The following is a 7,356-nucleotide window of genomic DNA, read 5'->3' as shown; positions in this document are numbered from 1 at the left end:
GGGATGTGAAAAAGTTGGGGCAATAATTCATTGTTTGTGGAACTGTGAACTGATCCAACCATTTTGGAGAGCAGACTGGAATTATGCCTAAAGAGTTATTAAACCACCTATGCCCTTTTACCCTACAGTACCACTACATGGTCTATTTCCAAAGATAATTAGGGAAAACACAAAAAACCTCTCTACATTCTGAAATGTTTATAGTAGTTCTCTTTGTGGTGGCAAAGATCTGGAAATTGCAAGGATACCCATCAATTGGGGAGTGCCTGAACAAGTTGTGGTATAAGATTATGATGAAATAATAACTGCTGCGATGTAAGAAATGATTTGCTCAGTGATTTTAGGAAAAGAAACATAGAAAGTCTTGCATGAATTAATGAAGAGTGAAATGAGTAGAACCAAGAGAATGTTGTATGCAATAGCAACGATATTGTTCTAAGAATGACTTTGTGCAAATAAATTATTTTGACTATTATAACTACTCAAATTAACTATAAAGGACATGTGAAGAAAGTCATTATCTGAATCCAGAGAAAGAACTGATAAATAGAAGTATGTAGAGAATACTTTCACACACACACACACACACACACACACACACACACGCACACACACACAGCCATAGTTATTTTTATCTAATGGTAGCCATCTCTAGGGTGCAGGCATGAGTGAAGAAAAAAAAAAGAAATTTACATAATGATTTTGTTGTATATTTGAAAGAAATAGCAAGCTGTGCATAGTAGATTTACGGATTCATATGTAATCCCCTTTTATTGCACTGTTATGGAAATGCTTGTTATATTCCATAAATTAAAAATAAAATCAAAAAGGAAAGATAATTGTGCCTGAGGAGAAAAAAGGGTTTAGAACTTAAAACCTTGTTTTTAGAAAACTATTAGGCATTTCCTTTTGGTCAGTGGTGTTCCACTGCCTTCAGTCTAGAGATTCCTTATATATTACTCAGAACAATGGTTTTCAATTTGTCGAATAGCTGTAATCGCATATATTATTGCCAGTTTGTCAAAAAAAATTGCCCCTGATGTCATGGGTGCAACACATACTGTTACGATCAGATCAAAAAGAGGACTTTAATAATGTCACGTAAATCTAGGTATAAGAACTTAAGTCCAGGGGCCCTGTAGGGACCAAATCTAGAGTAGGAAAGGATAAAAGAATGAACTCAGATTGTGGGTTTAAAAAGCATCCAAGACAATTTCCCAGATTGGGAGAAACAGGATAGAGACTTCAAATACCAATAGAGAGTGATATTAGTCTTATCACTAAGAACAAAATGGGATCTTTCCCTATAACCTTCTTCCGGGCCCCCAGCACATCTTTGCTCCATGGGCTGCAAATTAGGGGATTCAGGGCTGAAGTGAGAATGGTGTAGAACAGTGAGAATATTGTCTTGCTTAGGGCTGTGGAAGTACTGGGCAGGACATACATGACCACGGCAGCTCCATAGTACCCCCCAACCACTGTCAGGTGGGATGAGCAGGTAAGGAGAGCTTCCTGTCTCCCCTGTGCCGAGGACGTTGGAATACAGCAGTTAAGACTAAGGTATAGGAAGCAAGGACAGCAGAGAAGGGGATCAGAAGGAAGGTCACATCCATTGCGTATACCAGGAGCTCATACTGTGAAGTGTCAGCACATGCAAACTTTAGTAATGGAAGTATTTCACAGACAAGGTGGTGAATCTCTTGGTTTCTACAGAAACGAAAATGCATAGTATAGATGGTATACACAAGGGCACTCAGAGCTGCAAAGACCCAGGATATAGCCAACCATGGACCAACAAATTGTTGGTCTCATTAAGACCATGTAGTTCAAAGGGTGATGAATGGCCACATAGTGGTCATGTGCCTTGAAAGCCAGCAGTATATCTTCTGCACCCCCAAGTGTCAGCTCCAGAAACATCTGAAGCCCACAACCTGTAAAAGAGATGGTGTTTTGTCCACACAGGTAACCTACCAATGTCTTCGGAGCAACGATAGATGTGAAGAGCAGGTCCATAAGCTCTATATTATATTCCCTCCCCCAAGCTCTCAGGATATTACATATCTCCATATGGATATATCTTCTTAATATGCAATGCCTTTTCCCTGCCTCCTTTAACTCTTCTGTTCATTGTGAACCCTCACCCTAAACCTAACCCTAACCCTTCCTAACCTAACACTTGCAGAAGAATATTCTTATCATAAATACTTAATCTCAGCTAATTCCAATTGAACCAACATGGTCAAAGTTTATTCATGAGTAGGGATCTATTTTGCTGTTTATTATCCATTCTTTCTACTTAGTGTATTTAGACATCTTAGGCCCTTTATTCTATAGCTATATTACTTATTTGATATTTTCTCCTGAGTATTCTTTTTTCCTATTGTTATTACTACATTGGACTTAGCAATCAGATTAGTAGATCTATGCAAACACTTTCCTACTGTTCCAGCCTTTTTAGATTTAAAGTCTATTATTTAGCTCCAAATGTGATTCTTCTCCTGTTTATAATATTATTCTAGTCTCAAATCTCCTAGTACTGATTGGAACTTATCTTTCCCTTCTCAGATGTTTTCTTTCTTTCCTTAAAGCAATGCTCTTTTCTAAGAAATAAAAACATTTACATTTGTCTCTAAATATGTACCTGATTACGTACTTATGGTTCACCACATCTATGATGAACACCATAAGGTATGATTCACAAACAGTCTTCTGAACCATAAATTCACTGCTATTCTTTCAAAGAACACTTTATCACTAAAATTTGAAGCAGAGATACATTCCCATAGCACTTTCACCTTCTCTTTCAGAATATTGTCCATCCTATAAAATGTGTATACATACCTTCTTTATTGTACTGGTAGGAACATAAATATACCATACTTTTTGGAAGTCACTACAAAATTAAGCTGTCCCAGTCCTATGAACTTTGGGAGGTTAAGTTTCTTAGACAAATCTTGTGACTAAATGGTGCAGAAAGCTATCAGTTTATCATATATATAGACTGATGTGAGGGATTATTGGGTGAAGGATGGCCTCCTGAGAAATACTTAATTTATCAAGGTGAGCCTTCCAATTTTTCTCTCAATAAAATACTGAGGGCTTCTCAATTACTTTTCATTTGCAATTAATATATTCTTTCCTGGATTTTATGCAAACAGAATCAAAGAGAAGCTGAAAAATAAGCAGAACGCAAATTGTTCAATTACACACAGATATTTCCTTGCATTTCTCTTATAATAAATCTATACCTTAATTCTGCACACAGAAGCAGACCCACTCAGATACAGGTGTCATCGATAACCATTTAACCTGGAAGTTTGTACATGACCTGTGGGTAGAATATTTTAGTAAGTCCAATGGTTTCTTTGGTTTATAGAAAGTCAGAAACCTTCTTTTTCTTTCAACACTGCTTCTATCCTTAGGGTAGCTGACCAATTCGTTTTCAAGAAGTATGTTGATCTGTGGACCCATCCAATAGAAAATAGTGGATTTTTCTACCTCCCCCCTGCAATCCCTCCTTCTTCGCTTGATCCAGCTATGTTTTATTGAACATTAGTCCTGAGAACTTTGCACAATGGAGTTGACTTTCCATAGAAACATCTATCTATCTATCCATCTATCTATCTATCTCTTCATCTATCTATCCACATATATACATATATATGTGTGGGTCTGCATACAAATATATTCAAAGAAACATTGTTCAATAATATTGCAATGCATAATTAAAATGTTCATTTACTGAGCAACTGTAAGACTGCTGCTTTCTCTCCTGAGCCCTAGAAATCTCCCCACAAACCCCCAGACATAGGATCAATCTGAACAAAGGAGTTCGGTATAATTTGGATTTGTTTATCCTCCCTTTTGGGAGGAAAATAATGGACACTCAATGTTCGATGCTCTAGAACAGTAGTTCCCAAGGCATTTTGTTCTGCAAAACCTTTAAACAACAACAACAAAAACAAAAACAAAATGTGTTGTGAATCACTGGGGTAATTTAATATGCTACTCAAAATGTTCTTTAAGTGCTTGAAATAACTATAATAACTTTTGCCTCCAAACTACAAATTATAATTTACACTATATAATTATATTCATAAATCATTAAAACTTACTCTACTTGCAGTTTGAAAACTTTAAATATGAAATTATGTTTATAAAGTAATTACATATAGATCACATGGAATATTCCGTAAAAATCAAAAGTAATCTAGGAAGACCTCATATTCATACTTTATCTGCAAAACTTCATATTAAATTTATTTTATGAATTATATTTAATACAAACAATATCCTTACTCAAATAAATAAGGACTTGCAAGTTGTTAAACCCTTGTGGTGGTTTGGAAACAATTTGATGATAGGTTGTGAAATGGGGAAAAATATTACATTTAGTCAGAAGGGGTCAAATTTGAGATAATTGTTATACAAAAACCCAAAATTATGGTGAACATAATCATAACAATTTTGGATCACTGAAGAAACAAATCTATAAAAGTACAAACATACACGTGCATGTTGCCACAGGAGAAAAATATATTTGCAATAAAATTGGCCAATTATTATCTGCCTAAACAGCCTTTAGAGAATTTTTAGTGTGAACCCATTGAACCATTCCCACAAATACCCAAGATCTTAGCCAATGATTAAATGGAAACAACTGCTCTAGAAGACAAGGTGGAAATGTGGAGTTTATAGATCCATATTCTGGGGGAACTTGGGGTCTCTGCTCATATACCAGGCATCAAACTCTATCCTGGATGTCTTGTCATTATCAGGGATATTCAACCTTTCCAAACTACAGGTAATAACAGAGGATGAGTAGACTTGTCAGAAAACACCAGCAAAATGGATATTGCTATCATTGGTCCTAGAAGACTTTTCTCTGACCCTTAACTTCAGTGCCTCTTTCTCTCACTACTGTCACTCTTCCTGTTACATTCTCAGACAAATTCCTGTCATTTGTGTTTAAGGGTAAAAGAAAAGTAAAATATAAAGGATGCAACACAAAAACACAAATTCATAATATTATAGGGCAGAAACAAATAAAATACTAATTGTATCTAATCAGTTTTCTTTACCTTAGTACTCCTCTTCAAAATTCATCCCAATATTCCTGCCAACTTGACCTTCATAATTACAAATATGTTATAAATTATATAAATCTATACAATCTATAAAAATTAGTTATCTTTAGGCAGAAAAATAAAACTTACAAATGCAAGCAAGAATTTAAAAATCCTAGAAAAAGTAAAATTATGAAGAAAATCTAAAAGAATAATCCCTTCAAATTACTGCAAATAGTTTAATAGATTTTGCATGGGTTTATACTCTAAAATAGTTCTACTGAGAGGTTTCTATATATGTGCATATTTTAAAGTAATTCATCACCTTTTACTTGACTCAATTTGGTGGTCATCTTTGTCAATTGTTAGAAAAGAAATACTTTTATCAAAAAGTAAGCTCAATAATTGTTGCCATGAGTCCAATTGTCCAATGGGAAGGCTTTTACCTTATTGACTCACCACCCATTGACTTTTAGTGACCTGTAACAGCATACATTTATAGTATTCCTGGATTTGTTATGTCTATTTACTTACTTCTCTGTTTTGATCCAAGAAAAAGAGACTTTGTGAAGTACAACTCTGGAACACCACCCTAGAGAACAGTTTCTTTTTCATTGGAATTCTCCAGGACAGTAAGTACCCTGGACTGGTTTGTGCCACAATCACATTCTTCTACCTGGTAGCTGTGATCAGCAATGGCCTCTTGCTCCTATTGATTGCTATGGATGAGAGGCTCTGTGTGCCCATGTACTTCTTGTTCAGCCAGCTCTCACTTAAGGATCTGCTCCTTACAACTGTTAATTCCCCCAAAATACTTGTAGATTACTTGCACGAACAGAGCACCATCTCTTTTTCAGGCTGTGGATTTCAGATATTTCTGACACTGACAGTTGGAGGTGCTGAAGATACCCTGTTAGCTTTGATGGCATATGACCACTATGTAGCCATTCAACATCCCCTGAGCTATATGGTCTTCATGAGACCAAAAGTTTGCTGGTCCCTGGTGGCCACATCCTGGTTCTTGGCATCAAAGAATGTCCTTGTGCACACCATATACACTATGTACTTCCCTTTCTGTAGAACCCAGGAGATAAGCCACCACCTTTGTTGAAGATGGCATGTGATGACATAACAAAGTACCAGTTCATGGTATATACAATGGGTGTAACATTCCTCCGCATCCCCCTCACTGTTATCCTTGCCTCCTGTACTCTAGTTTTGACTGCTGGGTTCCATATGCCCTCAATACAGGGCAGACAGAAAGCTCTCCTTACCTGTTCATCCCATCTGACAGTGGTCAGACTCTACTATGGAGCTGCTGTGTTCATGTATGTCCTGCCCAGTGCTTACCACAGCCCTTAGCAGGACAATATCCTCACTTTGTTCTATACCATTATTACTGCAGCACTGAAACCCCTGATATTTAGCCTGAGGGACAAGGATGTACTGTGAGCCCTTTAGAAATTGCTAGAGAAAGGCCCCTTAGCACCAAAATTGTAGAACCCTACACAAGTATTTGTTTGATCATCCAGCTGAGAGCTAGTAGGTAACAAATTCTCTCTAGGCTCATTTCCACCTCTCTGGAATGTTTCGTTGGATGCCTTAATCAAATTTCTCCTTTAATTCTTTAACACTACTGTATCGTATACATGAGGTCATTCAGAATGTGAGAGGCATTTACAGAAGGGACAGCATAAGGGAAATTCTAGAGAGGTACAAAATATTTGACTTCTCTAATTCCTGGAATTAATTGTTCCCAGGTAATGAAACCCAGCCTTTATAACATATTGTAGAATTTTTAAGGCATGGTAGTCAAAATCAATAACCCATAATTTAAAGAATACAGTTTCCTAATTTTTAAAACTAATATTAAATTCGTCCACTTTGGTCTTGTGATACTTCTCTCAATCTTCATGATTCAAGACCAAAATTAACAGCTCAGCAGTCACCTATGTGAACAGCCTCCCCTGCATAAATATTTTCCTCCAAGTCCATTCAGCCTCCGCTTGAAGATGTCAAGGAAGGGTAAATCTGTTATTTCCAGGAGATATTCACTTTTGTCCAACTATGTTAATATGTTTTTACTTTTAAGTTGAGGGTCACCCATTGAACAATAGAGAGCTGTGTATTGGGCATAAACAGGAAGCTACATGTTAGAAATGGAGAACTGTTTGGAAGACACAGTGTAAAAAGTGCTATAAGGAGAAATGCATGGCTAGAAAAAATATGGGCAGTAACATTGTGACAGCAAGGAATAATATATAGACATTGCTACATTGATCTATATGAA

At 36.4% G+C, this 7,356-nt stretch overlaps 2 pseudogenes; one reads left to right on the top strand and one right to left on the bottom strand.

The window, feature by feature from the left end:
• Positions 1-1,245: 1,245 nt before the first annotated feature.
• On the bottom strand, positions 1,246-2,013 carry LOC118842409 (annotated as a pseudogene).
• Positions 2,014-2,655: 642 nt separating this feature from the next.
• Positions 2,656-6,566, top strand: LOC118842408 (annotated as a pseudogene).
• Positions 6,567-7,356: the final 790 nt, after the last annotated feature.

This window comes from Trichosurus vulpecula, chromosome 3, assembly GCF_011100635.1.
Source record: "Trichosurus vulpecula isolate mTriVul1 chromosome 3, mTriVul1.pri, whole genome shotgun sequence".
In the NCBI taxonomy this organism is placed as follows: domain Eukaryota; kingdom Metazoa; phylum Chordata; class Mammalia; order Diprotodontia; family Phalangeridae; genus Trichosurus; species Trichosurus vulpecula.
The sequence above is the reverse complement of the archived record's forward strand: the minus strand, read 5'-3'. Positions and strand labels throughout refer to the sequence as shown.